Source organism: Hemiscyllium ocellatum (genome assembly GCF_020745735.1).
Source record: "Hemiscyllium ocellatum isolate sHemOce1 chromosome 15 unlocalized genomic scaffold, sHemOce1.pat.X.cur. SUPER_15_unloc_2, whole genome shotgun sequence".
Lineage (NCBI taxonomy): Eukaryota > Metazoa > Chordata > Chondrichthyes > Orectolobiformes > Hemiscylliidae > Hemiscyllium > Hemiscyllium ocellatum.
The window spans coordinates 630,755-638,254 of NW_026867456.1; positions in this window are offsets into that span (position 1 = coordinate 630,755).

A 7,500-nucleotide genomic window follows, 5' to 3' on the forward strand; every position below is an offset into this window, starting at 1 on the left:
CCCTCCGGCTTGCACTGAGACACGAGGTCGATGTGCTAAGCACCCCGGGGCCCCTTTCGCCTGCAGGTCCCGAGCCGCCAACATGTTCTTAGTATCGTGTTCCCCAAACCTGGGTGACGGGCACCACAGGGCGGCAGAGCCATCGCACTTGCCGGGTGGCAGAGGAAGGACCGGACTATGTACCATAGCGGCCAACCACTCCCAGAGCCGGTCGTGCGGGGCTCGAGGTCTGCTCTCAACGTCACATGCTTCTGTGAGTGCTCAGGCAAGGGTCAGACCACATCCTTCCTGGCAGCACCCAAAGCAACCAGGCCGCTCGTGTCTCTCGCCTTCATTTTCGACACAAGCGCCTGAGGAGGGACGCCACCCCTCCCCTTGCGTCAAGAGACCTCCGGACCGGCCTCTGACTGATTCTTAGAACGGACGGAAAGAGTCGGGCAAGCCTGTCAAAGATTTGAGCGTATGTCAAAAGCTTTAGACTTCCGCGAACTCTCTGGCTTGCACTGAGACCCGAGGTCGATGTGCTCAGCACCACGGGGCCCCTTTCGCCTGCAGGTCCCGAGCCGCCAACATGTTCTTAGTATCGTGTTCCCCAAACCTGGGTGACGGGCACCACAGGGCGACAGAGCCATCGCACTTGCCGGGTGGCAGAGGAAGGACCGGACTATGTACAATAGCGGCCAACGACTCCCAGAGCCGGTTGTGCGGGGCTCGAGGTCTGCTCTCAACATCACATGCTTTTGGATGTGCTCAGGCAAGGGTCAGACCACATCCTTCCTGGCAGCACCCAAAGCAACCAGGCCGCTCGCGTCTCTCGCCTTCATTTTTCGACACAAGCGCCTGAGGAGGGACGCCACCCCTCCCCTTTGCGTCAAGAGACCACCCCACCGGCCTCTGACTGATTCTTAGAACGGACGGAAAGAGTCGGGCAAGCCTGTCAAAGCTTTGAGCGAATGTCAAAAGCTTTAGACTTCCGCGAACTCTCCGGCTTGCACTGAGACGCGAGGTCGATGTGCTAAGCACCACGGGGCCCCTTTCGCCTGCAGGTCCCGAGCCGCCAACATGTTCTTCGTATCGTGTTCTCCAATCCTGGGTGACGGGCACCGCAGGGAGGCAGAGCCATCGCACTTGCCGGGTGGCAGAGGAAGGACCGGACTATGTACAATAGCGGCCAACGACTCCCAGAGCCGGTAGTGCGGCGTCTGCTCTCAGCCTAAGAGGCTTCTGGGAGTGCTCAGGCAAGGGTCAGCCTGCACCCTTGCTGGCAGCACCCAGGGGAACCAGGACGCTTGCATCTCTCGCCTTCATTTTCGACACAAGCGCCTGAGGAGGGACGCCACCCCTCCCCTTGCGTCAAGAGACCTCCCCACCGGCCTCTGACTGATTCTTAGAACGGACGGAAAGAGTCGGGCAAGCCTGTCAAAGCTTTGAGCGAATGTCAAAAGCTTTAGACTTCCGCGAACTCTCCGGCTTGCACTGAGACGCGAGGTCGATGTGCTAAGCACCACGGGGCCCCTTTCGCCTGCAGGTCCCGAGCCGCCAACATGTTCTTAGTATCGTGTTCTCCAAACCTGGGTGACGGGCACCGCAGGGAGGCAGAGCCATCGCACTTGCCGGGTGGCAGAGGAAGGACCGGACTATGTACAATAGCGGCCAACGACTCCCAGAGCCGGTAGTGCGGCGTCTGCTCTCAGCCTAAGAGGCTTCTGGGAGTGCTCAGGCAAGGGTCAGCCTGCACCCTTGCTGGCAGCACCCAGGGGAACCAGGACGCTTGCATCTCTCGCCTTCATTTTCGACACAAACGCCTGAGGAGGGAAGCCAACCCTCCGTGTGTCAAGAGACCGTCCCCGCCCCGGCCTCCGACTGATTCTTAGAACGGACGGAAAGAGTCAGGCAAGCCTGTTAAGACTTCCGCGAACTCTCCGGCTTGCACTGAGACGCGAGGTCGATGTGCTCAGCACCACGGGGCCCCTTTCGCCTGCAGGTCCCGAGCCGCCAACATGTTCTAAGTATCGTGTTCTCCAAACCTGGGTGACGGGCACCGCAGGGAGGCAGAGCCATCGCACTTGCCGGGTGGCAGAGGAAGGACCGGACTATGTACAATAGCGGCCAACGACTCCCAGAGCCGGTAGTGCGGCGCCTGCTCTCAGCCTAAGAGGCTTTTGGGAGTGCTCAGGCAAGGGTCAGCCTGCACCCTTGCTGGCAGCACCCAGGGGAACCAGGACGCTTGCATCTCTCGCCTTCATTTTCGACACAAACGCCTGAGGAGGGAAGCCAACCCTCCGTGTGTCAAGAGACCGTCCCCGCCCCGGCCTCCGACTGATTCTTAGAACGGACGGAAAGAGTCAGGCAAGCCTGTTAAGACTTCCGCGAACTCTCCGGCTTGCACTGAGACGCGAGGTCGATGTGCTCAGCACCACGGGGCCCCCTTCGCCTGCAGGTCCCGAGCCGCCAACATGTTCTAAGTATCGTGTTCCCCAAACCTGGGTGACGAGCACCGCAGGGAGGCAGAGCCATCGCACTTGCCGGGTGGCAGAGGAAGGACCGGACTATGTACAATAGCGGCCAACGACTCCCAGAGCCGGTAGTGCGGCGCCTGCTCTCAGCTTAAGAGGCTTTTGGGAGTGCTCAGGCAAGGGTCAGCCTGCACCCTTGCTGGCAGCACCCAGGGGAACCAGGACGCTTGCATCTCTCGCCTTCATTTTCGACACAAACGCCTGAGGAGGGAAGCCAACCCTCCGTGTGTCAAGAGACCGTCCCCGCCCCGGCCTCCGACTGATTCTTAGAACGGACGGAAAGAGTCAGGCAAGCCTGTCAAAGATTTGAGCAGATGTCAAAATCTTTTAAGACTTCCGCGAACTCTCCGGCTTGCACTGAGACCCGAGGTCGATGTGCTCAGCACCACGGGGCCCCTTTCGCCTGCAGGTCCCGAGCCGCCAACATGTTCTAAGTATCGTGTTCCCCAAACCTGGGTGACGAGCACCGCAGGGCGGCAGAGCCATCGCACTTGCCGGGTGGCAGAGGAAGGACCGGACTATGTACAATAGCGGCCAACCACTCCCAGAGCCGGTAGTGCGGCGTGCGAGGTCTGCTCTCAGCGGAAGAGGGTTTTGGGAATGCTCAGGCAAGGGCCAGCCTGCACCCTTCCTGGCCGCTCCCACGGGAACCAGGCTACTTGCAATCCTTTCCCCCAATAGCAAGTGCCTTTTGGAGGGACGGCCGGAGTCAACGTGGGGTTTGCCCGCCCTCCAAAGTGTCAAGAGACCGCCGCACAGGCCTCTGACTGATTCTTAGAACAGGCAGCAAGAGTTGGGTAAGTCTGTCGAAAATTTGACAAAGTGTCAAAAATTAGACTTCCGAGAGCTCTTGGGCATGCACACAGGCCTGTCATTCAAGTGCTCTGCCCGCGGAACCGTTTTTCGGATGCCTTTCAAAGTGGTCCCGCGCCGCCATTTTGTTCTAAAAATCGTGTTCCCAGAAATCTCCGGGTACCCCGCCAACCTCACTGTGTCACAATGTCAAGTGGCACTGAATGGGTCTGAATTTCAAATTCGACTGCTTCGCTCTGGAACTCGAACCCGGCAAAACCGTTTGGATTTTTCCCGGTCCAGACTTCCGCGGCAGACAAAGTTAAAGTTTTCGGGCTGCAGACTCAAAACGACATCTGGCCAACCGCCGGGCTCAATTCGCCCAGTTCCTCCGGCACTTCGGAACTCATGTTCGGCATGAGTTTTTGAATCTTTCCCGATGCTTCGGCATTTTCCTCCGCTGACACTTAGAATATTTTTCACACTTGGCCGAAAATTTTTCTAAGTTTTTCTGGTTACTGATTTCTTCTTTTCGGGCATTTTTTCTAAGTTTTCTTGGTTACTCATTTCTCATTTTCAAACATTTTTCTAAGTTTTTCTGGTTACTGATTTCTTCTTTTTGGGCATTTTTCTAAGTTTTCTTGGTTACTCATTTCTCATTTTCAAACATTTTTCTAAGTTTTTCTGGTTACTCATTTCTCATTTTCAAACATTTTTCTAAGTTTTTCTGGTTACTGATTTCTTCTTTTTGGGCATTTTTCTAAGTTTTCTTGGTTACTCATTTCTCATTTTCAAACATTTTTCTAAGTTTTTCTGGTTACTGATTTCTTCTTTTTGGGCATTTTTCTAAGTTTTCTTGGTTACTCATTTCTCATTTTCAAACATTTTTCTAAGTTGTTCTGGTTACTCATTTCTCATTTTCAAACATTTTTCTAAGTTTTTCTGGTTACTGATTTCTTCTTTTTGGGCATTTTTCTAAGTTTTCTTGGTTACTCATTTCTCATTTTCAAACATTTTTCTAAGTTTTTCTGGTTACTGATTTCTTCTTTTTGGGCATTTTTCTAAGTTTTCTTGGTTACTCATTTCTCATTTTCAAACATTTTTCTAAGTTTTTCTGGTTACTCATTTCTCATTTTCAAACATTTTTCTAAGTTTTTCTGGTTACTGATTTCTTCTTTTTGGGCATTTTTCTAAGTTTTCTTGGTTACTCATTTCTCATTTTCAAACATTTTTCTAAGTTTTTCTGGTTACTGATTTCTTCTTTTTGGGCATTTTTCTAAGTTTTCTTGGTTACTCATTTCTCATTTTCAAACATTTTTCTAAGTTTTTCTGGTTACTCATTTCTGCTTTTCCAACGTTTTACTAAGTTTTGCTGGTTACTGAGTTCACACTTTTAAACATTTTCGGGCATTTTTCTACGTTTTTCATGTTACTCATTTAGCACTTTCAGGCACTTTCCTATGCTTTCCTGCTTACTGATTTCACACTTTTAAGCATCTTCGGGCATGTTCCCTAAGTTTTGCAGTTCATTCGTTTGGGACAGTCAGGCAACTTTCCTAAGCTTTCCTGGTAACCGAATTCACATTGTTGAGAACTTTGGAACCCTTCCCTAAGCTGTGCTGGTTACTCACTTTACCTCTTCAGACACTTGCCCCCGTTGTGACAGAGACCACTTCCCGACTCGGGAAATGCACCAAATTCGGCCTGAACTCAGAGGGCAGTCCCCCCTCGAAGGCGTGGAAGTCGGCAGAATCGCCGGGTCAAATCCGGCTGAGCTACCCGGCTTGGAAGCCTCAAAGTCGGTATGAGCTGTCAGGTTCACTCCCATCCCCGTTTGGACCACTTCCCGACTCGGGAAATTCACCAAATTCGGCCTGAACTCAGAGGACAGTCCCCCCTCGAAGGCGTGACAGTCGGCAGAACCGCCGGATCAAATCCGGCTGAGCTACCCGGCCCCGAAGCCTCAAAGTCGGTAAGAGCTGTCAGGTTCTCTCCCATCCCCGTTTGGACCACTTCCCGACTCGGGAAATTCACCAAATTCGGCCTGAACTTATACAACAGTCCCCCCTCGAAGGCGTGACAGTCGGCAGAACCGCCGGATCAAATCCGGGTGAGCTACCCGGCTTGGAAGCCCCAAAGTCGGTAAGAGCTGTCAGGTTCACTCCCATCCCCGTTTGGACCACTTCCCGACTCGGGAAATTCACCAAATTCGGCCTGAACTTATACAACAGTCCCCCCTCGAAGGCGTGACAGTCGCTAGAACCGCCGGATCAAATCCGGTTGAGCTACCCGGCTTGGAAGCCCCAAAGTCGGTAAGAGCTGTCAGGTTCACTCCCATCCCCGTTTGGACCACTTCCCGACTTAGGAAATTCACCAAATTCGGCCTGAACTTAGAGGAGAGTCCCCGCTCGAAGGCGTGGAAGTCGGCAGAATCGCCGGGTCAAATCCGACTGAGCTACCCGGCCCCGAAGCCTCAATGTCGGTAAGAGCTGTCAGGTTCACTCCCATCCCCGTTTGGACCACTTCCCGACTCGGGAAATTCACCAAATTCGGCCTGAACTTAGACAACAGTCCCCCCTCGAAGCCGTGGCAGTCGCTAGAACCGCCGGATCAAATCCGGTTGAGCTACCCGGCTTGGAAGCCCCAAAGTCGGTATGAGCTGTCAGGTTCACTCCCATCCCCGTTTGGACCACTTCCCGACTTAGGAAAATCACCAAATTCGGCCTGAACTCAGAGGGCAGGCCCCCCTCGAAGGCCAGGCATTCGGCAGAACCGCCGGGTCAAATCCGACTGTGCTACCCGGCCCCAAAGCCTCAAAGTTGGTATGAGCTGTTAGGTTCACTCCCATCCCCGTTTGGACCACTTCCCGACTTAGGAAATTCACCAAATTCGGCCTGAACTTAGAGGAGAGTCCCCGCTCGAAGGCGTGGAAGTCGGCAGAATCGCCGGGTCAAATCCGACTGAGCTACCCGGCCCCGAAGCCTCAATGTCGGTAAGAGCTGTCAGGTTCACTCCCATCCCCGTTTGGACCACTTCCCGACTCGGGAAATTCACCAAATTCGGCCTGAACTTAGACAACAGTCCCCCCTCGAAGCCGTGGCAGTCGCTAGAACCGCCGGATCAAATCCGGTTGAGCTACCCGGCTTGGAAGCCCCAAAGTCGGTATGAGCTGTCAGGTTCACTCCCATCCCCGTTTGGACCACTTCCCGACTTAGGAAAATCACCAAATTCGGCCTGAACTCAGAGGGCAGGCCCCCCTCGAAGGCCAGGCATTCGGCAGAACCGCCGGGTCAAATCCGACTGTGCTACCCGGCCCCAAAGCCTCAAAGTTGGTATGAGCAGTTAGGTTCACTCCCAAACCCGTTGGGACCACTTCCCGACTTAGGAAATTCACCAAATTCGGCCTGAACTTAGACAACAGTCCCCCCTCGAAGGCGTGACAGTCGGTAGAACCGCCGGGTCAAATCCGGCTGAGCTACCCGATTTGGAAGCCTTCAACACAAAACCCATCCGGCAATGCCACGCAAAAAGGGCCCAAATTCAGAAACACCCCCTTCAATAGGTACCACTTCCTCGGAGACACTACCGGGACACGCTCCCCTCGGCGAAAATTAAGCCCCCACCACTAACTGAAGCCAACCGCAGCCCCAACTTCAACGGAGAAATCAGTAACCAATTCAAAAATGCACTTGGTTACTGATTTGTACTGCTTCAAAAATATTCTAAGTGTCGCTGGTTACTGATTTGTACTGCTTCAAAAATATTCTAAGTGTCAGTGGTTACTGATTTGTACTGCTCCAAAAATATTCTAAGTGTCAGTGGTTACTGATTTGTACTGCTTCAAAAATATTCTAAGTGTCAGTGGTTACTGATTTGTACTGCTCCAAAAATATTCTAAGTGTCGCTGGTTACTGATTTGTACTGCTTCAAAAATATTCTAAGTGTCAGCGGTTACTGATTTGTACTGCTTCAAAAATATTCTAAGTGTCAGTGGTTACTGATTTGTACTGCTTCAAAAATATTCTAAGTGTCGCTGGTTACTGATTTGTACTGCTTCAAAAATATTCTAAGTGTCAGTGGTTACTGATTTGTACTGCTTCAAAAATATTCTAAGTGTCAGTGGTTACTGATTTGTACTGCTCCAAAAATATTCTAAGTGTCGCTGGTTACTGATTTGTACTGCTTCAAAAAT